The following is a 23,679-nucleotide window of genomic DNA, read 5'->3' as shown; positions in this document are numbered from 1 at the left end:
CCCACGGAGCCTTGCTCATTGCTAGCACAGCAGTCTGAGATCGAACTGCAAGGCAGCAGCCAGGCTGGGGGAGGGGCACCAGCCATTGCTGAGGCTTGAGTAGGTAAACAAAGACAAAGCCGCCTGGAAGCTCAAACTGGGTGGAGCCCACCGCAGCTCAAGGAGGCCTGCCTGCCTCTGTAGACTCCACCTCTGGGGGCAGGGCATAGCCAAACAAAAGGCAGTAGAATCCTCTGCAGACTTAATTGTCCCTGTCTGACAGCTTTGAAGAGAGTAGTGGTTCTCCCAGCATGCAGCTGGAGATCTGAGAACAGACAGGCTGCCTCCTCAAGTGGGTCCCTGATCCCCGAGGAGCCTAACTGGGAGGCATCCCCCAGTAGGGGCAGATGGACACCTCACACGGCCAGGTACTCCTCTGAGACAAAACTTCCAGAGGAACGATCAGGCAGCAACATTTGCTGCTCACCAACATCCACTGTTCTTCAGCCTGTGCTGCTGATACCCAGGCAAACAGGGTCTGGAGTGGACTTCCAGCAAACTCCAACAGACCTGCAGCTGAGGGTCCTGACTGTCAGAAGGAAAACTAACAAACAGAAGGGACATCCACACCAAAACTCCATCTGTACGTCAACATCATCAAAGACGAAAGGTAGATAAAACCACAAAGATGGGGAATAAACACAGCAGAAAAACTGGGAACTCTAAAAATCAGAGAGCCTCTCCTCCTCCAAAGGAACGTAGCTCCTCACCAGCAATGGAACAAAGCTGGACGGAGAATGACTTTGACGAGTTGAGAGAAGAAGGCTTCAGATGATCAAACTACTCCGAGCTAAAGGAGGAAGTTTGAACCCATGGCAAAGAAGTTAAAAACCTTGAAAAACAATTAGACGAATGGTTAACTAGAATAACCAATGCAGAGAGGTCCTTAAAGGACCAGATGGAGCTGAAAACCAAGGCACAAGAACTACGTGACGAATGCAAAAGCCTCAGTAGCTGAATGGATCAACTGGAAGAAAGAGTATCAGTGATGGAAGATCAAATGAATGAAATGAAGTGAGAAGAGAAGTTTAGAGAAAAAATAATAAAAAGAAATGAACAAAGCCTCCAAGAAATATGGGACTACGTGAAAAGACCAAATCTACGCCTGATTGTTGTACCTGAAAGTGATGGGGAGAATGGAACCAAGTTGGAAAACACTCTGCAGGATATTATCCAGGAGAACTTCCCCGATCTAGCAAGGCAGGCCAACATTCAAATTCAGGAAATACAGAGAATGCCACAAAGATACTCCTTGAGAAGAGCAACTCCAAGACACATAACTGTCAGATTCACCAAAGTTGAAATGAAGGAAAAAATGTTAGCGGCAGCCAGAGAAAGGTCAGGTTATCCACAAAGAGGAAGCCCATCAGACTAACAGCTGATCTCTCAGCAGAAACTCTACAAGCCAGAAGAGAGTGGGGGCCAATATTCAACATTCTTAAAGAAAAGAATTTTCAACCCAGAATTTCATATCCAGCCAAACTAACCTTCATAAGTGAAGGAGAAATAAAATACTTTACAGACAAGCAAATGCTGAGAGATTTTGTCACCACCAGGCCTGCCCTAAAAGAGATCCTGAAGGAAGCACTAAACATGGAAAGGAAGAACTGGTACCAGCCACTGCAAAAACATGCCAAATTGTAAAGAGCATTGAGGCTAGGAAGAAACTGCATCAACTAATGAGCAAAATGACCAGCTAACATCATAATGACAGGATCAAATTCACACATAACAATATTATCCTTAAATGTAAATGGGCTAAATGCTTCAACTAAAAGACACAGACTGGCAATTGGATAAAGAGTCAAGACCCATCAGTGTGCTGTATACAGGAAACCCATTTCACATGCAGAGACACACATAGGCTCAAAATAAAGGGATGGAGGAAGATCTACCAAGCAAATGGAAAACACAAGAAGGCAGGGGTTGCAATCCTAGTCTCTGATAAAACAGACTTTAAAACAACAAAGAACAAAAGAGACAAGGCCATTACATCATGGTAAAGGGATCAATTCAACAAGAAGAACTAACTATCCTAAATATATAAGCACCCAATACAGGAGCACCCAGATTCATACAGCAAGTCCTTAGAGACCTACAAAGAGACTTAGACTCCCACACAATATTAGACACATCAACAAGACAGAAAGTTAACAAGGATATCCAGGAATTGCATTCAGCTCTGCATGAAGTGGACCTAAGAGACATCTACAGAACTCTCCACCCCAAATCAACAGAATATACATTCTTTTCAGCACCACACCACACCTATTCCAAAATTGACCACATAGTTGGAAGTAAAGCACTCCTCAACAAATGTAAAAGAACAGAAATTATAACAAACTGTCTCTCAGACCACAGTGCAATCAAACTAGAACTCAGGATTAAGAAACTCACTCAAAACTGCTCAACTACATGGAAACAGAACAACCTGCTCCTGAATGAATACTGGGTACATAACGAAATGAAGGTGGAAATAAAGATGTTCTTTGAAACCAATGAGAACAAAGACACAACCAGAATCTCTGGGACACATTCAAAGTAGTGTGTAGAGGGAAATTCATAGCACTAAATGCCCACAAGAGAAAGTGGGAAAGATCTAAAATTGACACCCTAACATCACAATTAAAAGAACTAGAGAAGCAGAGCAAACACATTCAAAAGCTAGCAGAAGGCAAGAAATAACTAAAATCAGAGCAGAACTGAACGAAATAGAGACACAAAAAACCCTTCAAAAAATCAATGAATCCAGGAGCTGGTTTTTTGAAAAGATCAACAAAATTGATAGACTGCTAGCAAGACTAATAAAGAAGAGAGAAGAATCAAATGGATGCAATAAAAACTGATAAAGGGGATATCACCACCCATCCCACAGAAATACAAACTACCATCAGAGAATACTATAAACACCTCTATGCAAATAAACTAGGAAATCTGGAAGAAATGGATGAATTCCTCGACACACACACCCTCCCAAGACTAAACCAGGAAGAAGTTGAATCTCTGAATAGACCAATAACAGGCTCTGAAATTGAGGCAATACTTAATAGCTTACCAACCAAAAAAAGTCCAGGACCAGATGGATTCACAGCCGAATTCTACCAGAGGTACAATGAGGAGCTCGTACCATTCCTTCTGAAACTATTCCAATCAATAGAAAAAGAGGGAATCCTCCCTAACTCATTTTATGAGGCCAGCATCATCCTGATCCCAAAGCCTGGCAGAGACACAACAAAAAAAGAGAATTTTAGACCAACATCCCTAAAGAACATCAATGCAAAAATCCTCAATATAATACTGGCAAACTGAATCCAGCAGCACATCAAAAGCTTATCCACCATGATCAAGTGGGCTTCATCCCCAGGATGCAAGGCTGTTTCAACATATGCAAATCAATAAATGTAATCCAGCATATAAACAGAACCAAAGACAAAAACCACATGATTATCTCAATAGATGCAGAAAAGTCCTTTGACAAAATTCAACAACACTTCATACTAAAAACTCTCAATAAATTAGGTATTCATGGGACGTATCTCAAAATAATAAGAGCTATCTATGACAAATCCACAGCCAATATCATACTGAATGGGCAAAAACTGGAAGCATTCCCTTTGAAAACTGGCAAAAGAGAGGGATGCCCTCTCTCACCACTCCTGTTCAACATAGTGTTGGAAATTCTGGCCAGGGCAATCAGGCAGGAGAAGGAAATAAAGGGTATTCAATTAGGAAAAGAGGAAGTCAAATTGCCCCTGTTTGCAGATGACATGATTGTGTATCTAGAAAACCCCATCATCTCAGCCCAAAATCTCCTTAAGCTGATAAGCAAATTCAGCAAAATCTCAGGATACAAAATCAATGTGCAAAAATCACAAGCATTCTTATACACCAATAACAGACAAACAGAGAGCCAAATCATGAGTGAACTCCCATTCACAATTGCTTCAAAGAGAATAAGATACCTAGGAACCCGACTTACAAGGGACGTGGAGGATCTCTTCAAGGAGAACAACAAACCACTCCTTAATGAAATAAAAGAGGATACAAACAAATGGAAGAACATTCCATGCTCATGGGTAGGAAGAATCAATATTGTGAAAATGGCCATACTGCCCAAGGTAATTTATAGATTCAATGCCATCCCCATCAAGCTACCAATGACTTTCTTCACAGAATTGGAAAAAACTACTTTGAAGTTCATAGGGGACCACAAAAGAGCCCGCATTGCCAAGTCAATCCTAAGCCAAAAGAACAAAGATGGAGGCATCATGCTACCTGACTTCAAACTATACTACAAGGCTACAGTAACCAAAACAGCATGGTACTGGTACCAAAACAGAGATATAGACCAATGGAACAGAACAGAGCCCTCAGAAATAATGCCGCATGTCTACATCCATCTGATCTTTGACAAACCTGACAAAAACAAGAAGTGGGGAAATGATTCCCTATTTAATAAATGGTGCTGGGAAAACTGGCTAGCCATATGTAGAAAGCTGAAACTGGATCCCTTCCTTACACCTTTTACAAAAATTAATTCAAGATGGATTAAAGACTTACATGTTAGACCTAAAACCATAAAAACCTTAGAAGAAAACCTAGGCAGTACCATTCAGGACATAGGCATGGGCAAGGACTTCATGTCTAAAACACCAAAAGCAATGGCAACAAAAGCCAAAATTGACAAATGGGATCTAATTAAACTAAAGAGCTTCTGCACAGCAAAAGAAACTACCATCAGAGTGAACAGGCAACCTACAAAATGGGAGAAAATTTTCGCAATCTACTCATCTGACAAACAACTAATATCCGGAATCTACAATGAACTCAAACAAATTTACAAGAAAAAAAACAAACAACCCCATCAAAAAGTGGGCAAAGGATATGAACAGACACTTCTCAAAAGAAGACATTTATGCAGCCAGAGACACATGAAAAAATGCTCATCATCACTGGCCATCAGAGAAATGCAAATCAAAACCACAATGAGATACCATCTGACACCAGTTAGAATGACGATCATTAAAAAGTCAGGAAACAACATGTGCTGGAGAGGATGTGGGGAGATAGGAATACTTTTACACTGTTGGTGGGACTGTAAACTAGTTCAACCATTGTAGAAGTCAGTGTGGTGATTCCTCAGGGATCTAGAACTAGAAATACCATTTGACCCAGCAATCCCATTACTGGGTATATACCCAAAGGATTATAAATCACGCTGCTATAAAGACACATGCACACGTATGTTTACTGCAGCACTATTCACAATAGCAAAGACTTGGAACCAACCCAAATGTCCAACCATGACAGACTGGATGAAGAAAATGTGGCACATATACACCATGGAATACTATGCAGCCATAAAAAATGATGAGTTCATGTCCTTTGTAGGGACATGGATGAAGCTGGAAACCATCATTCTCAGCAAACTATCACAAGGACACAAAACCAAACACCGCATGTTCTCACTCATAGGTGGGAATTGAACAATGAGAACACATGGACACAGGAAGGAGAACATCACACACCAGGGCCTGTTGTGGGGTAGGGAGAGGAGGGAGGGACAGCATTAGGAGATATACCTGATGTTAAATGACGAGTTAATGGGTGCAGCACACCAACATGGCACATGGATACATATGTAACTAACTTGCACATTGTGCACATATACCCTAAAACTTTATAATAAAAAAAAAAAAGAAAAGAAAAGTGGTTCTTAATCTGAAAAGATATTTCAATCTAGTTGTTAGAGATATACACATGGTGTAATGGCTGTTCACTTGACAAAGTGGGGAGCTAAATCCATATTGGTAATGAATGACATTAAAAAATGTTGCAATCATATGATTCTTGAATGCAGAAATCGGGTCTTTCCCAAGAATTAGAGTAAGTTCTTTGTGAAGATTTTCCTTATGTACCTAAACAGAAGAGATAGATCATTTCTCTTTACTCTCATAGTAACTTTGAATTACACTGATGTGAGTTATTCTAATATCTAGTTCAAGAGTATAAGCACTGTATAGAATACAGCTTTCTTTTATCTAAATTGCTATGATATAAAAGCTATGAATTTTCTCCTCACAGATACTAACAAAACATAACTATGTATCCACACTTAGTTCAATTCTCAACAAAATCCAAAGAGTAGGAAATGGTATCTGCTCATCATCACCCCTCCTTCCTACAAGACTTGTCTTTATCCTATAGAACTGAAAGGAGGGCATGACATGTGAAGGAAGAGAGTGTACCCTAACATATGTTAATTCTGACTCATTTAGTTTGCTATATACTTTTGTTCCTTCTGTGTAAAATCCTGAACAATTATTCTACTTTGAGTTTAGCAGGCATTTTGATCTTCTAGTTTTATTTACTAGCCCAAATCTCCTTATTGATCAACCTTGTACTTTAATAAAATGAATCTTATCATATTCCAAAGAATAATGCATATAATTTTAGTTTTCAATAAATGAGTTCTTTGTACCAAAAGAGTATAGAATAAGTTGGTCATTGGGTGGTGGTTCCAGGTGACAACTAGAAGTGAGCATATGTTTAGAATCACATCAGGTCACAACTGCAACAGGACTTTTTCAAGAGATTTGCTGAGATTGGAATGAAGCAAGATAAATAACCTCATAAGCAAGATACACTAGAAACAGATCAGACGAGCATATTCACAAGATCAAATAAAGCAGGGAGTCTTTGGTGAAGTGTTTAAGCCGCACCAGGGAGAGTTCCCTGTGTACATGATTATCAACATTCAGGAAATGAATGGTCAGTTCTTTTACAACTTGTGGCCAGGAACTTGTCAAACGGACCTAATTCCCAAAAATAGTCTGTCAGATAGCATAGGTCTAAAGCCTGTTTAGTCAGATCCCAATCCTCAATGGAAGTGATTCCAATCTCATCTATCTAAAACGCATTGGGATACATAATGCAGGTTAATTGGGAGCTCAGTGGAATGGGCTAACAGAATCACCTTACCTAAAGTTATGCTCCCCTTCCCAGAGCAGCCCAAACCCAATGACTCATTGATTCTGTGTTATAAAGGTCAAGCTCTCTTTTCTCAACTCTGGGAAATTCTGAAGAGCCATTAACCCATTTATGCTGGAGGTTGCAAATATTTTTGTGTGAAAAATCAGAACTTGGAGATGACTTTGAGCAGTAGGATATAAATAACTCCCACAAGCTTAGGGTTCCAATAATGGAACACTAGGCATAAATGGGTTTAAAACTTCAAGCCCCTCCTGGGGTCAGCTAAGACCCTATTGTGACTGTAATTCACCTCAATCCTGCTTCATTTCTTCTTCCCAGAAGTGTTGATACTGAGAACATCCACCACCATAGAAAGGACAATGAACAATCAGACACATAGAATTATTCAGCCAGCTGATATGAGTCAACATCTGTCATCAGCCATCACAGTGCTGGTACAATGACTGCACAAATGGAATAGCCAGAGAGGTAGGAATGGTTGCTAAGCAGGGGCTAAGCAAGGTAGTTTCACATTCACCAATGCTAATAACCCTTACTGCTACAAAATTCCAACCTGCTGGCAACAAACACCAATACTAAGCATCTAATATGGCACTGTCCCTTGAGGAAACAAGCTGGCCACTTGGTGACAAGTCTACTACATTTGATCCTTTTTATCCCAGGAAGGGGCAGTGATTTATTTTGTCAGTAACTGACACATATTCTAATTGTGGGTGTGACATTCTTATCCACAGAGCCTCAACTAGCCACCGCTATCCAGGGACTTACAAAATGTTTGATATGCTGGCACATCATCTCCTATAACTTTGCATCAGACCTATGCGCCCACTTTATAGCAAAGCTGGTATGACAGTGAGCACATGATCATAAAATCTACTGATCCTATCACCACAGTAGCTGATACTCCCATAGAGAATTTAATGGCCTGTTACAGGTACAGCTGAGGTGTTAGCTTAGTGATGATACCCTCCAAAGACAGGTGTTATGTTTCAGGACACATATACACACTAAATCAATTACTATTATATAGTGCAAAGATCCCAATAGATAGAATACCCAGGTCTGGAATGAAATGCTAGAAGCAGGAGTAGCCCTGCTTACTTACCATCATTCTCAGTGACTCACTTGAGAAATTCGCATTTCCTGGCTCTGCAATCCTTTCACTGGGGAACACAGAAACAGTCTCATTGCACTTTAAGCTACAACTCTTGCCTGGACAGTATGTATTCCTTGTACCAAGGTACCAACAAACAAAAGGAAAAATTTTCAGCCTGGAGGAAGCAATTAACTCAGATTATCAAGAGGAGGCAGGGCTGCTGTTACACAATGGGCACAAGAAGGATTATGTCACTCAGGTGGTCAACTGGAATGTTTCTTGGCACCCCCTCGTCCAATGTCAATGGCAAATGGACAAGCGCAGTATCCTCAAAAGAGCATGGTAACCAGCAGCGTGGACCCCCCTGAGATGAGGATATTGGTCACCCAACTAAATAACCATCTAGACTAGCAGGGTTGCTAACTGAACATGAGGCACTCTAGAATAGATAGTACGGAAGAGAGATGCTGTTTCAGTGGCAGCCCTGAGACCAGCTGCAGCAGCAAAGGCTGTGGATCCTCCACTAAACTTTCTAATATTGGTTTCCCTGAAGAAAAGAGGCCCCTAGAGTGCACAATGAAGAAACCAATTAGCCTCATATATGAAGCAAGTGGAGTCAAGTAACTGAAGGGTTGGATTGTCAGAGATACTGTGATGTCCTGCCCAAATTCTCCCTTCAGGACTGAGAAAATGATTGTCCAGCTTCTGAGAAGTTTGTTGAAGGCTTTCAGACATGTGCTCAGCCCCTTTTAGAATTACCACTGGCTGAAGAGAACTGCCTTACCTCTCACAAAAGCCCAAATCCAGTCCCTAGTAAACATGGGGCTGTAAAGGCTAGAACCCCTCTTTGAAATTTGGGAAAAACTAGAAGGACCATTCCAGCTTAGAGCTACCAAGAGGTTGGCTGAGGCCTCTGTTGCATTTGTATCAACAAAGACACTGCCCAAATTCTCTCCCTGCCCAATCCTGCCTCCTTTCCTTTCCAAAGGACACTAACGAAATGCCTTCATACTAATCTTCCATTTCAATGTCTGCTTCAGAGGGGACTCAAACTGTGACATCTTTGGTTTACTTTCAAATAGGTCCCCTGTCGAGTTCTTCTGGGGAGCAAGACCACCGGTGTGAGGTTCTGCTGGGACCTCAGAGAGCCTGCATCCCCAGATGCTGGGTGGCCCTGCGGCCTCCTCCACCTCACCTCCATGACAGCGGTGGAAGTGTGTGACAGCTGGGAGCCTCTGGGCTGTTGAAGTCACCTTGTGTGTTCCAAGTTTCCAAACAACAGAAAGTCATTCCTTCTTTTATAATGATGCTTAAGTTCCAGCAGATGGCACGTAAGGGGTTTGCCATTTGATGCCCCTGGGGAACATTTCTGTAAATACCATTGACACATCCGCCTTTTGTGTACGTTTTGGGTAATGAGAGGTGGTTTTTGCAGCCAGTATTAGACTGGAAGTTCATACCTAAGAACTGTAATATTACCTCAATGTTTGAGGAGCATGCTTTGTATACAAATATATTGTTAATCTCTGTTATGTACTGTGCTAATTCTTACACTGCCTGTATACCTTAGTATGATGCTGATACATAACTAAATTTGATACCTACATTTTCATATGAAAATGAGTTGTGAAAGTTTTGAGTAGATATCACTTTCTTATTTTTTGAACTAAGAAATTTTTGTAAAGAAATACATACATATATATATATATATGTATATATATATGCCTTTTTCTTAGGCCTGTTTCTTCCTGTTAATGTATTTGCTTATGTTTGGTGCATAGAACTGGATAAATGAAAAGTTCTGTGTTTAAGTTCTTCAAAACGTATATATTTAGTGCTGCATCTTTCAGCACTTTGAAATACCCCATGTTTCTAAAAATAAATAGCAATTAAATTATGCAACTAAAAAAACTGTGACATCTACTAACAGCGAATGAATTCAATATTTCTCTGGATAATATAAGCCCTATTTACAACTAAAAGAGACACAGTCTTCATGGTCTGTGAAAGAAACTCATATTATATTATGTGTACTTAGTAATATCCTCAATGTGTTCAACTGATAGAAAAGCGTGAGTTCCCTGAATCAATTCTCATTTTTTCCAATAGGAATGTAGGCATGCCTCTTTTAATTTTTTGTTTTAATTTTAATCTTTAATTAAGGATACAAAATAACTGTACACAGTCACGAGACATATGTGAGTTTTTGATAGAGGGATATGATGTGTGATGATTAAATCAGGGTATTGTGGTACCCATCACCTCAGGCCTTTATCATTTCTTTGTGTTAAGAACATTCCAATTTTACTCCTTTAGTTACTTTTAAATATGCAATAAATTATTGTTAACTATAGTCACCCTACTGTGTTACTGAACACTAGATCTTACTCGCTCTAACTGTATTTTTGTACCATTAACCATCACCACTTTCTCTCCGTCTATGCTTCTCTCCCACTATGCTTCCCAGCCTCTAGCATCCATCATTGCACTCCCTATCTTCATGGTTCAGTTTTGTATATGAACCCATGAAGCATATATTTCAAAAGTTATATGCTTTAGAGAACATCCTTAAATGTTGGGAAAAAATCTCTTTACTATTAAAGAGAATTAAAATTATAAATCTTTAATACACATATACCATAATTGTAGCCAAAGATTACATCAGTTATATCATTTAATTTTTAACCAAAGCATCCCAGATGTTTCAGTTTCAAGAGGATCATTACTCAAACAGAGTAAACTCTCTATCTGTCATGATCAGGAAAAGGAATGCGTTAGCTAATCATATTCTCCTTAATAGATATTCCATACTCACCACGTTTGAATTAACAACTTTCAAATAATTAGAACACATCAATATACATTTAATATCCAATGACTATGAAAACAATCTAATAGCTTTTTAATGATTCATAAGTAGTTTTAGGATCTTATTACATCAGAGGTTTATCAATACAGACATCGTAATTTAGACTTGCTAAGGAAGGCTTCTGATTGATCTGCTGTTATATCCCAGAATAATTATACTGTTATAATATTTTTGAACTACATGTTTTAGATACAAAGACCGCTGAAGATGTTCAGGCTATACCTTAATTGTGTCCCACAATAAAAAAGGAATAGATGGCCAGGCGCGGTGGCTCACGCTTGTAATCCCAGCACTTTGGAAGGCCGAGGCGGGCGGATCATGAGGTCAGGAAATCAAGACCACAGTGAAACCCTGTCTCTACTAAAAAATACAAAAAAAATTAGCCGGGCGTGGTGGCGGGTGCCTGTAGTCCCAGCTACTCGGAGAGGCCGAGGCAGGAGAATGGCGTGAACCCGGGAGGTGGAGCTTGCAGTGAGCCGAGATTGCGCCACTGCACTCCAGCCTGGGTGACAGAGCGAGACTCCGTCTCAAAAAAAAAAAAAAAAAAAAAGGAATAGATTAAGTGTTTGCTTAGCTTCCAAGTAGTAAACTAGTTGGTCAGGAAGTGTACTTAAGATAACTGGGGGAAAAGAAATGAACAGTAGTAGTAAACAAATGTAAAAATGTAATAGGCCAGTGTTGAGTGTCATGTGTATCTGGCTTCTGGCTCCATAGAAACCACCTGCAATGTGAAGCTCCTTCATTAGCATCTTTGCTCACAAGAGAAGACAAGGTTGCTCTGATATATTTCTTCTGAACAACTACAACTCACTTTGCGAATACACCTGACATGCACTCTGTATCATTTCAGTGCTCACCCTACCTCGTTGCCAAGGAAACAGACATCAGCACCACTTAGAAAGTGGTAAGAAACCTGTAAAACAACAGAAGTATACTGTATATTGTGATGGGTTAGAGTCCCTTTCTCTGAGGGACAACTTGACGAGATTCCAGTGTTAATGAATCAAACCCAAACTCACTGCAAAGGATGAAATCAGAGAATGATAGATAAGATGCTATAAACAGTGCTCACTGATGGCAGAATAATAAGAAGGGTGAGCTGGCCTTACATTTACAGATAGGTTTATTAACTAATATACCCATTATACACAACATATAGTATGCTATGTTCACACAGTGAAAATTGTAAAACTGGCTTAATTCAGTTAGTCATTGTTTTGAAAAAATTAGTAATTAAAATCAAGTATATAAGCAATTGACTACATGCAACTAATTTATTTCAAGTTATAAATTCATTTACTTGGGGGATATGTCTTTGTTCAAGTCAATATATTTAAGCGATTAAGGGCTCAGGTTCTAAAGTCAAGTATCCTTGTAATCAAATTGCAACTAACTTCCAAAGGGAGAAAAAAAAAGATGGCTCGTTCAGAGTAGTTAAACTGGAAATAATTTAAGGAAGGAATTATTTGCAGAGGTGTTGGGAAGACTGAGAAAAACAACAAGGGATGGTGAAGAAACAAGGGGCTAGCAAAAATGGGAAGCCATTCCAGGTGCAGTGGCTCATGCCTGTAAACCCAGCACTTTAGGAGGTCAAGGCAGGCAGATCACCTGAGGTCAGGGCAGCCTGGCCAACATGGCAAAACCCCATCTCTATTAAAAATACAAAAATTAGCCGGGCATGTAGGAGATGCCTGTAATCCCAGCTACTTGGGAGGCTGAGGCAAGAGAACTGCTTAAAGCCAGGAGGTGGAGGTTGCAGCAAGCCGATATCATGCCATTGCACTCCAGCCTGGGTGACAAGAGCAAAACTCTGTCTCAAAAAAAAAAAAAAAAGGAAGCAGCCATTATGACCCACCAAGAACTCAAGAAACAGTGTTACCAGAACGTGGTATGGAAATGGAATGGGCACCAGTAAGAGCTATGGCTGTATAGGGAAGAAGACCCTCCCTAGCAAGGCAGGAAAGGAACAGCAAGTGGCAGTAGGATAGGGGAAAATCTCTCCTTTTCTTTCTTCTTTCACCATTAAGACCCTGTAATATGTCCCATTGGCTAAAGCCAACCAGAAGCCAGGGGAAAAGAGAATGTGGTTGAGGCAGTGTGAATAGTTCAGCCTCTCACAGGAGGGCAGAGAAGGGTGGAAAGTTGATCTAGGGAAAACAAATAGAAAATGATAACATATCCACGCATTACACATTAGTTACACTACCTGAAGTATATTACTTAACCTACGCTTCTGCCTCATCATCTTTAAAATACTGCTGGCCAGGCATGGTGGCGCATTCCTGTACTCCCAGTGCTTTGGGAGGCCAAGACAGAAGGCTTGAGGCCAGGAGTTCAAAACCAGCCTGCACAACATAGTGAGACCCCCCGCCGCCATCTCTACAAAAAATTAAAAAAAAAAAAAAATCAAGCACAGTGGTGTGAACTTGTAGTTCCAAGCTACTCTGGAGGCTGAGGTGGCAGGATTACCTCAGCCCAGGAGTTTGAGGTTGCAGTGAGCTATGATCGCGTCACTACACTCCAGCCTGAATGACAGAGAAAGACTTTGTCTCTAAATAATAATAATAATGGTAATAAATAAAATAAATTATTGCTAATAGTAGTATTTTATTTTTATGGATATTGTAGAAATGGCATGTGAAAGTGGCTAGAAAATCATAGTAACTCAATAAAACCTAGCTGTTATTATTTTTCCAAGTCAGTTTATGAAAAATCTCAAAGGGTAACTTGGAAAGTGGCTACTTTGAAAAGCATTCAAACATAAAGGACTAAATATATACAACAGCTAAAATTCAATGCAACACTAGTTCAATAACTTTTGCATCCTTCAAAAAAGAAAATAATTTTCAAACTATAAAAAGCAGTTCCCTCTTCACTTTAAAATGTGTACACAGTGTTTAGTTTTACTCTCCCTATAGCAGAGACATCAACTCCTTTCATAGTTATAGCTAGTTGGGATCTGTGATCTGTACACAGAAAACTCGCTTCCTAAAGGTGAATACCTGCCAATCCTCAGAACCTGTGAATATATTACCATGCTTTGCAATGTATGGGATTAAGTTAAGAATCTTAAAATGAAGAGATTACCCAGGTGGGCCCAACGAATCACAAGGGTCCTTATGAGAGGAAGCAGGAAAGTCAGAGTGAAAGAGGATGTGACAATGGAAGCAGAGGTTGAAGTGATTGGAAGAAGGAGTCAAAAGTGAAGCAAAATATGTAGCCTCTAGAATCTGGAAAAGACAAATAAATCAATTCTCCCCTGAGCTTCCATAAGGAAGGCATCCCTGCCACTCTCGTTTTTTCTTTTTCTTTTTTAGATGGAGTCTCCTCTGTCACCCAGGCTGGAGTGCAGTGGTGTGATCTCCACTCACTGCAACCTCTGCCTCTGGGTTTAAGTGATTCTCCTGCCTCAGCCTCTTGAGTAGCTGGGATTACAGGCGTGAGCCACCACACCCAGCTAATTTTCATATTTTTAATAGAGATGTGGTTTTACCATCTTGGCCAGGCTAGTATCAAACTCCTGACCTCATGTGATCTGCCCGCCTTGGCCTCCCAAAGTGCTGGGATTACAGGCATGAACCACTGCGCCCAGCCTCCTGGCAATCCTTGAATGTAGGACTTCTGATCTCCAGAACTGTATGATAATAAACTTGTGTTTATATTAGCCTCTAAACTTGTGATAATTTGTTACACAAACATAAAAAACTAACACTTATTGTTTTCCTCTGATTTAGCAGATCCACTTCCATCCTCCTCTGACTTGGTCTGTGCCACAGGAGGCTGACCTCTGGCTTCTAGCTGAGATCAATGAATAAGACTGGCAGGCAATGGGAAGGCCAAAAGAAAGAGTCCACAGTATTTATCCTTTTGTGACCTTTAGATCACTGCAGTTTTGGTAGTGATATTGTTTCCCTACAGCCACCACTCATAACAGCATCCTCTCTTCCCCAGCTTTCAGGATCCTAGGCCAGGACTCAGAACTCCCCACTGTTGCTAGTCTCATGTGCTTCCCTAGCCCTGCCGGATCCCTTAACCTTGCCCACATTTCCATACATAATCCCTTCATTAATAGTCCTCTAATTAAACCTTTGGAGTGTGTTGTGTCTTGGATGCCAGTCCACTGATTCAACATAAAATATATTTTCATAACTATCCATTTAAAACTCAATGAGTTGAGTCTTAAAATTCCCCTAAGGTACTCTGAAAGAATACCAAGCTTAAGGAAGTTTAAGACAGCACAATTGTTCATCAGTAATTCAATTTTTAATTTTTTCATCTTTTAAACTGAGTTATAACATAGCTGCCCTTTGGCTGGGTGAGGTGTCTCACGCCTGTAATCTCAGCACTTTGGGAGGCCGAGGTGGGCGGATCCCTTGAGTCCAGGAGTTTGAGACCAGCCTGGGGAACATGGAGAAACTCTGTCTCTACAAAAAATACAAAAATTAGCCCGGTATGGTGGCACATGCCTATAGTCCCAGGTGCTTGGGAGGCTGAGGCAGGAGGATCATTTGAGCCCAGGATGTGGAGGTTGCAGTGAGCCAAGATTGTGCCATTGCACTCCAGCCTGGGTGACAGAACAAGACCCTGTCTCAAAAAATAAAAATAAAATGAAATAAAATAAAATAAAATAAAATAAAATAAAATAAAATAAAATAAATAAAATAAAATGAAATAAAATAAAATAAAATAAAATAAAATAAAATAAAATAAAATAAATAAAATAAACCATAGCTGCCCCCACTTCAGAAAAATTGAATCTTACCATTTAAAAAAATTATGGTTGTTCATATTTACATATAAAAGTAACATTTATAAAAGAGTTACAAAAATGTTTTCAAAGAACAAAAAAATGTGTTTTAGGTAACTTTTTATTAATTAGCAAAGGTATAAAGAAGAATAGAGACACTTAAGAAGTTATACAATTTACTGCAACATGAAGGTCAGATAAATGGATCATTACAGGAAAGTAAATAGAATATGATTTTTTAAATGTATGTGCCTATCAGTTGCACATTTATTTTGTGTGCAGTTTATCAAAACTATTACTATAGTTAGTTTTAAAAACTATATCAATTCAAAGCCAGCTATCTGGATTGATCAAAAATATTTAGTCAGCCAGGTAAATAATATAATTTTTAAAATGTATGTGCCCATCAGTTGCACATTTATTTTGTGTGCAGTCTATCAAAACTATTACTATAGTTGCTTTTAAAAGCTATATCAATGCAATGCAACTATCTGGATTGATCAAAAATATTTAGTCAGCTGGGCATGGTTGCTCATTCCTATAATCCCATTACTTTGGGAGGCCAAGGTGAGAGGATTGCTTGAGGCTAGGAATGTTAGAGACCAGCCTGAGCAACATAGTGAGACCCTGTCTCTACAAAAAAAGTTTTTTAAAATTAGCTAGGCATGGTGGTGTGCACCTGTAATCCTAGCTACTCAGGAGGCTGAGATGGGAGGATTGCTCAAGCTCAGGAATTCAAAGCTGAAGTGAGTTATGAATGCACCACTGCACTCCAGCCTGGATGACAGAATGAGACCTTGTCTCTTAAAATGAAATGTCTATTTTCTAGAGATTTTTCTCTCGTATGAAAATAAATACTGAAAATGACTGTCACTTTACATCCGGCTCTTTTGAAATTGGTTGGTCTGTCTATATACAGACCAACCAAATTATGCCCTGTTAAGAACTGGGTCAAAGTTGCCAATAGAAGGAAATATATTTTATTATGTATTTAAATGACAAACATTTACACTTTGTTCAATTAGGTAAGTTAGGTAAAGTAATAATATATCATAATTCTTAAAACTCTTCACCAGTCCCTCAAATTGGTTGAATAACGGTATTTCATACAAATCACGGAGTTATCTCTCCTTCTCCCCAATACCAAACCCTAGAGGTTAACTTCTGCTCTAAGGCATATGGTGAAAGATTCTGGAAAATACAACCAAAGTGGGCTTGAGATTTTTCACATGAATTAAAATTGTCTTAGGTTACCATTTTGCTATAGCTTCTACCTCAACTCGGAACTCCACTAGCCTCTTCCTACCTTATTCATGAATGAATATCACAAAAGATAACAGGATTTGCCAGTGACTCAATACACATTATTGCTCCTGGAAATGCTACAAAGAGTCTTACATATAGAGACACAATAGAGTCATTCTACATTCTCACTGAAATGAAGGTACAAGAACAGGCTTTACTCTCTAGATAAGGCATATTTTTAAACTGCCTCGAGTCAAAGTATTGTGACATATAAAGCCAATTAAATATGCACATTAAGATTATAATTTTAGCACTTGCATTTACATATAAAATAGGTTCCTATCTCTACAGGCATATGAAGAGCAGAAAAGATTTATGCCCATATTGTCTACACTAATCATTTGTTTAAACTACCCTGAGCTGCTTTCCTTAGATGTACTGGTGGTACTCATTAGTAAAATATTATATAACGTGCTTGAAGTGTACACTTAAGCACGAGTGCTTGCCTTTCTAAGGTCAATTTAACATTTTTACACAATATTATAATAAATAATTTGTGCTTAGCAAAGAAACTAAAGATAGGTTTCTAATTAAAATATATGATAATTGATGTCTTTGATATGAGGTTTAACTCTATTTTAACTTGATGTGTATTTTATTATAATGTGTGTGGAGTCTACATTATAATTTTGTAATATAATATTATGCATTACACCATGGCTGATACTTATATACGTACAACATTAGTGAATATGTGCTCACATTAGTATTTATTTGCATATTATATAATATGATATAATATATTATTTTCCTAGGATCACTGAGAAAATAATAAATCTATATATTTCTACAGAGCTAGAATAAATCATCAGCAAGTCATTAACAATTAAACCCCTAGTGTATTTCCCAGTCTTAAGTCTTCTGCCATTTGAACAGGAATTGACTATCACTACCACCAGTAATAGTAACAAGAGTAAAATAATAGTAATAATGTTATCACTACTATTGTAACTATACTGCTTATAGAACTAATCTGCTTTGTACTTACAAATTATTTTCACATCAATTCTCTTATTGTTTCAGATCAACCATGTATATTAAAATGTAATATTTAATGGTAGAGGAACTTATTGCAGTAGTAGAAAAAGAAAATTTGCTTTGTTTATGTCTCATCTGTATTGCAACTAAGACTTACACTTTAACCTTCTTTAGGAGTAGACTTTCCATTTCTGCCTTTATGAAATCTGCTTCTTTATCGCTTCTTTATGAAGCAATTACCTGAAAAATTCTTTTTCTGGTTTGGTGCTGGAAAACTAACCAAACTTTAAATGATATGGGGCTGCCTCAAGCCACCAGAGACATTACCTGAGAGTAATAAATGCACTTCAACAGCCTGATAGGTGTTGGGAACAAGCCTTAAATAGACAAATCAGGGCTGGGAGAACTTGTCCACCCCCCCACCCACCCACTTTTCGGGCCCTTGAGCTCTGTTGCAACCAGCATGGGCATCCAAATTCTCCTCACAGAGTTTAGAGACTGTTAAGATGCCTCAGCAGGGTCCTCAGGCATCCTGGCCATGGTACCTGACTGAGCAATAGAGGACAGGTTACGAAGTGGAGGATGCTAAAAATCAACTTGCTTCATCACTCCGCCTTCTCAAGAGTCATTCTTTTCCTTTCAATTTGCCATGTGAACTGGACATGAAGCAGTATTCCAGTTTACAGACTGTCGAAGGCAAGTGGATAGAACACCTGTCAAGAACAAAGACCAGAAGACGGAACGGTGAATTTGGTCCCCTATTGTCTGCTAAGCTGATCAACAGTAATTTCTTACTAACGTCAAGCAAGGACTAGATGTAAACTGCGTGTTCTGTGGCATCTTTCCAGGAGTTACAGAGGGGAAAGAAGGTGCAGTAGCGTGCTTATATTACACCTTTTTGAACCATATTACCTGGAAAATTTTGTGAGAGATTTCATCATTTGAATACTGGAATTCCATACAGAGATAACTTTCATTTTCTGAATTTTCTTCCCAAGAAATTACAAGTTATCTTAACTAATGTAGACAAGCAGCCCATATTCCCTTTCAGATAACTCCAATTACTTTGTAGACAAGATTTATAACACTTGCTTGAAAGACTAGAAATGTGAGATACATACATTTTCCAGTGGGAACTTCAGAATAAGTTTGCAAGGGGCCTCTTTCTCCAACAGATGAGAAAAAAGGCTAGCTGCTGGAGTGGAATGTCTCTTGCTCCAGCTTTAGAGAGAAAATCATTATAGACAATGTATTTTGGACCAAGAACGTTTAGAATACTAGATAAGAAGAGAATCTCTCTGTAAATGCTAGAGGAGAGCAGAACTGTTCTTCATTTTGTTTCTGTTGGAAGTATTTATTTGCCCACCCAAAAAGATTCCCGAAGTATAGCTTATTGAGATTATTTTTAAAAGATAAATATTTAGAAGAACACAACATACTCAACATATTTTTAGAAAATGTTGATATTAGCAGCAGCAGCTAGTTGTTTATTTTATACAATTTTGAAACAAAGACTAATCAAGATAAATCCTACAAACTCTGACTTGATACTGATTCAGAATGTGAGAGTTGATGCTTTCTCTTTAAAAGGTATATATATTATGTATGTTATATGCATTTTCTAGACACAGAGTTACGCTTTCTCTTTAAAAGTATAGTTATATAAAATACATAGAAAACATATATTTCATATATGTATATGTGTGTACATTTTTGCATATATGAAACACATGTCCTATGTTGATAAGAGAATATATGTAGCTCCCACCAACAAAGGACATTTTTTGCACAACATTGAAATGTACCTAATAAAGTCTGAAATTATCAACCACAGTATGACCCTACATAATATGAATTCTATGTGTAATGGACAATTTATAATTCTTCTATCCCCAATGCAATACAATAGATAATCTAATTTGTATCTTTTTCTTTCTCATCAGAGATGTTCTTTGGGATGAAAATAAAAGCAGCCCCTGACATACGGGAACTGGTCTGACACCTACAGCTGGGCCTCAGCATTGTCAGGAGTTGGCCTGGCTCTCATAGCCAGGGCTCAATGTTCTCCTCTTGGACCAAAACATTCTCAGGGAATATCAGCCTGAGACGAGGTAACTCTGTGACTGTGAAGAAGTGATACAAAAAATGAGACCATTCATAATTTTGTCTAAGCAAAAGACAAAAACAAGGTCACTGTAGAAACCACAGAAATACCAAACATCTCACTCTCCTGGCTAATTTAAGTGATTGCTTCTGCTTTACCAGTTACATTTTTATTTTCCTTCTAGTCTTTCCTCCTTCTAGAAAAGATGTATTAAGGTGTTCAGTGATAGAATTATCTCCATTTCCTGATAGCATCCAATCCAAAGTGAGCAAACACCCATTTCCTTGAGCTCTCCCCAGATCACCCAACAAAGCGCAAATTCTCTAAATCCTAATACCCTCTTACTAAAACACTCCACAATACCCCATGATGTGTAGTCTCCCTTGTGGCAATGAACAAGGAACCCAGCTTGTTCAAGTGCAGGTGAATTCCTGGTGGTATTTGGCTGGGAGTCATTAACAAAACTTTTCCAGAATATTATGTATTGTATGATTTGATTTACAGTACATAGAGATGTGTAGAGGTTTATGAATATACAATTTTGTATGTTATTATATATAATGCATACCTATTTGTATTGTAAATCCACACTTTGTCCTTTTGGGGCTAGGATAATCAAAAAGTGTCTAACAGTGCCTACCCTTAGGGAGTAAAGACATATTGCTATATTTGAAAGAGAGCCTTCACTTTTCACTCTACTTTTTGAAATTTTATTTTTTGAGACAGGGTCTCACTCTGTTTACCCAGGCTGAAGTGCAGTGACACAACCATAGCTCACTGCAGACTCAACCTCCCAGTCTCAAGTGATCCTCCCACTTCAGCCTCTCGAGTAGCTGGGACTACAGGAATGTGCCACTATGCCCTGCTAAGTTTTTTAAATTACTTTTTTTTTTTAGATACAGGGGGTCTCACTATGCTGCCCTGGTTGGTCTCAAATTCCTGGGCTCAAGCAATCCTCCCACCTCATCCTCCCAAAGTGCTGGGATTACAGGTGTGAACCACTACACCTGGCCTCAACTTCTTTTTTTTTTTTTTTTAGACAAAGTCTCACTATGTTACCCAGGCTGGAGTGCAGTGGCGAGATCTCCACTCACTGTAGCCTCCGCCTCCCCTGTTGAAGTGATTCTCCTGCCTCAGCTTCTCAAGTAGCTGGGACCACAGGCGCCCACCACCATGCCCCGGCTAATTTTTTATTTTTAGTACAGATGGGGTTTCACTATGTTGGCCAGGCTGGTCTCAAACTCCTGACCTCAAATGATCCGCCCGCCTCAGCCTCCCAAAGTGCTGGGATTACAGGCATGAGCCACTGCACCCAGCCTGAAATCAATCTCTTTTTACTCAATTATTCCTTTGCATTTCCAGAATAAAAGAAATAATTTGTAAAATTAAGGGAAATAATTGAGTATACTTTATTATTTTCCTTACATTTCCAGAGCTTGTAACAGGAATTGTTTGGCTGCAAGTATTAGAGATGTGCCTGTCTACTTTGGTGAAAGAAATGAAGGGCTTATCATCTTAATGTGCAGGAAGCCCACAGGTAAAGTTGTGATAGGCAGAATTCTAAGATGGCCTCCAGCAGTCTCACTTCCTGTTGTACATACATCATTTGAGTGTGGACAGGACCTGTGAATATGATAGGATGTCACTCTCATGATTACGTTACATTATATGGCAAAAGTGAAAGGACTTTGCAGATGTAATTAAGGTCCCAAATCAGTTGATTTGTAGTAAATAAAAAGGGAGATTATCCTGGGTTAACCGACTTCATCAGGTGAAATCCCTTAAAAGAGGAGAGAAATTCCTGAAGAGAGAAAGATTCTACTGTTGGCCCTAAAGATGCTAACAGCCATGTTACGAGCTAGGGAGATCAAGGTCCTAAACTAGTTGCTGACAAGTACTCTCTGACCAACAGCCAACAAGAAAACAAAATGGAGACCTCAGTCACACAACTGCAAAAAAAAAAATGAATTCTTCCAACAATCTGAGTGATTTCAGAAGCTGATTCTTTGCCTAGTCAAGCCTCCAGATGAGAATGCTGCCTGCTTAACACCTTGATGATAGCCTCGTTAGACCTTGGGCAAAGGCACTGGTCAAGCCATGCTCAGACTTCTGACCCAAAGAAACTGAGATAACAAATAGATGTCGTTTTAAGCTGCCAAAGTTGAGGTAACTTGTTATATACAGCAATATATAACTCCACAGTCCAAAGGCAATATGATGGTTCTTGAAAACAATCAGTGATCCAGGCAACACCCATTGCATCTGACTTCCATCCTCGGTGTCACCCCAAAGTGAAAAGAGGGTGATGGAATTCCAGCCACAATACCCAGGTTCTAGTCAAGAAGAAGGGAAAGAAAAAAATGTCAGAGAAGTTTGTGCCAGTTGTCTGTCCCCCTTGTAAGTAGTTTTCTCCGAAGATTCACATTGCAACCTCTGCTTATCAGCCACGCCTAGCTATAAGAGAGGCTAGAAAACAGAGTATTTTAGCTGGGAATATAGCCAATAGGTAAACAAACGCAAATATCAGGATTACATTAGAAAGGAAGAATGAAGTCAAGGGAACACGGACTTTTTTTAAACAAATAGTAATCTCTTCCTCAGAGAGGAAAAAAATAGGAAAAATTTTCCTCACATCAATCTTTTAATGTGATTTTTTGTTTTAAAAGTTTCTGATAAGAGAAAATTTTCAAAGCAGAATGCTTCTAGCAAACACAGAAATATATTACAAGACATGTCAGCTGTGTGCCTCTGATCAGAGTATAAAGGAAGGATTCTAGTCAATACTAATGCTCTTAATCTAGCTCCATCTCTTCTGCCCCTAAATGCTTCATACCCATCCCTGTCCTTAATGAAGCTATTTGCTCCCTCACTGGGTACATGTCCTGCCCTGTGGAAAGACTCACAAATATGATCCACAAAGAAACTGACCGATCTTTTCCCTGATCAGTGATGTTTAAACCCCAAATCCAAAACATGAAAAGAAATAAATCTTGTATTTAAACACATCACAGTTAAATCATTTCCCTTCTTCGTTCCCTCTGCCTCACAGAAAAGTCTGTCTGTGGCTGATTGATTTACCATAGAGCCAATATGACTACTTGAAAATCAGATATTGAAGTCAGCTCATAGCAAATTAAGTTTATGAGGAAAAAGGAGTGGGATATGGACATGCTGGAGCCTCATTCACAAGGGTCAGAAACAGAAGGTGGCGAACCTGTCTGGAAAGCCTTGGGGTGCAGCCAAGTCTCAGAGGGAGTGCCCAACGGGTATGAAGAACTCAGATATGGATCAGGCTGACTCCAGGGTCCCGTGGGCCAAGAGAACAGGGTACCCAGGAAATGGTATGTTTGTTCAGGCGAGCATTTGGGTGAACCAGCAGTTGATGTCTGAAAAAGATCAGCCAAAGGCATCAGGAGCCCAACTATCCAGCTGGGGGACCATTTGATAATTCACCGAAAATTTGTAGAGACAATAGTTTACAGTAATGGTCCAGATACGGACTGTCTCCTCAAAAACTTTTTTTTTTTTTTTTTTGAGTTTTGGAAGAT

Source organism: Symphalangus syndactylus, chromosome 18 (genome assembly GCF_028878055.3).
Source record: "Symphalangus syndactylus isolate Jambi chromosome 18, NHGRI_mSymSyn1-v2.1_pri, whole genome shotgun sequence".
Classification (NCBI taxonomy): Eukaryota; Metazoa; Chordata; class Mammalia; order Primates; family Hylobatidae; genus Symphalangus; species Symphalangus syndactylus.
This window is presented reverse-complemented; position numbering follows the sequence as displayed.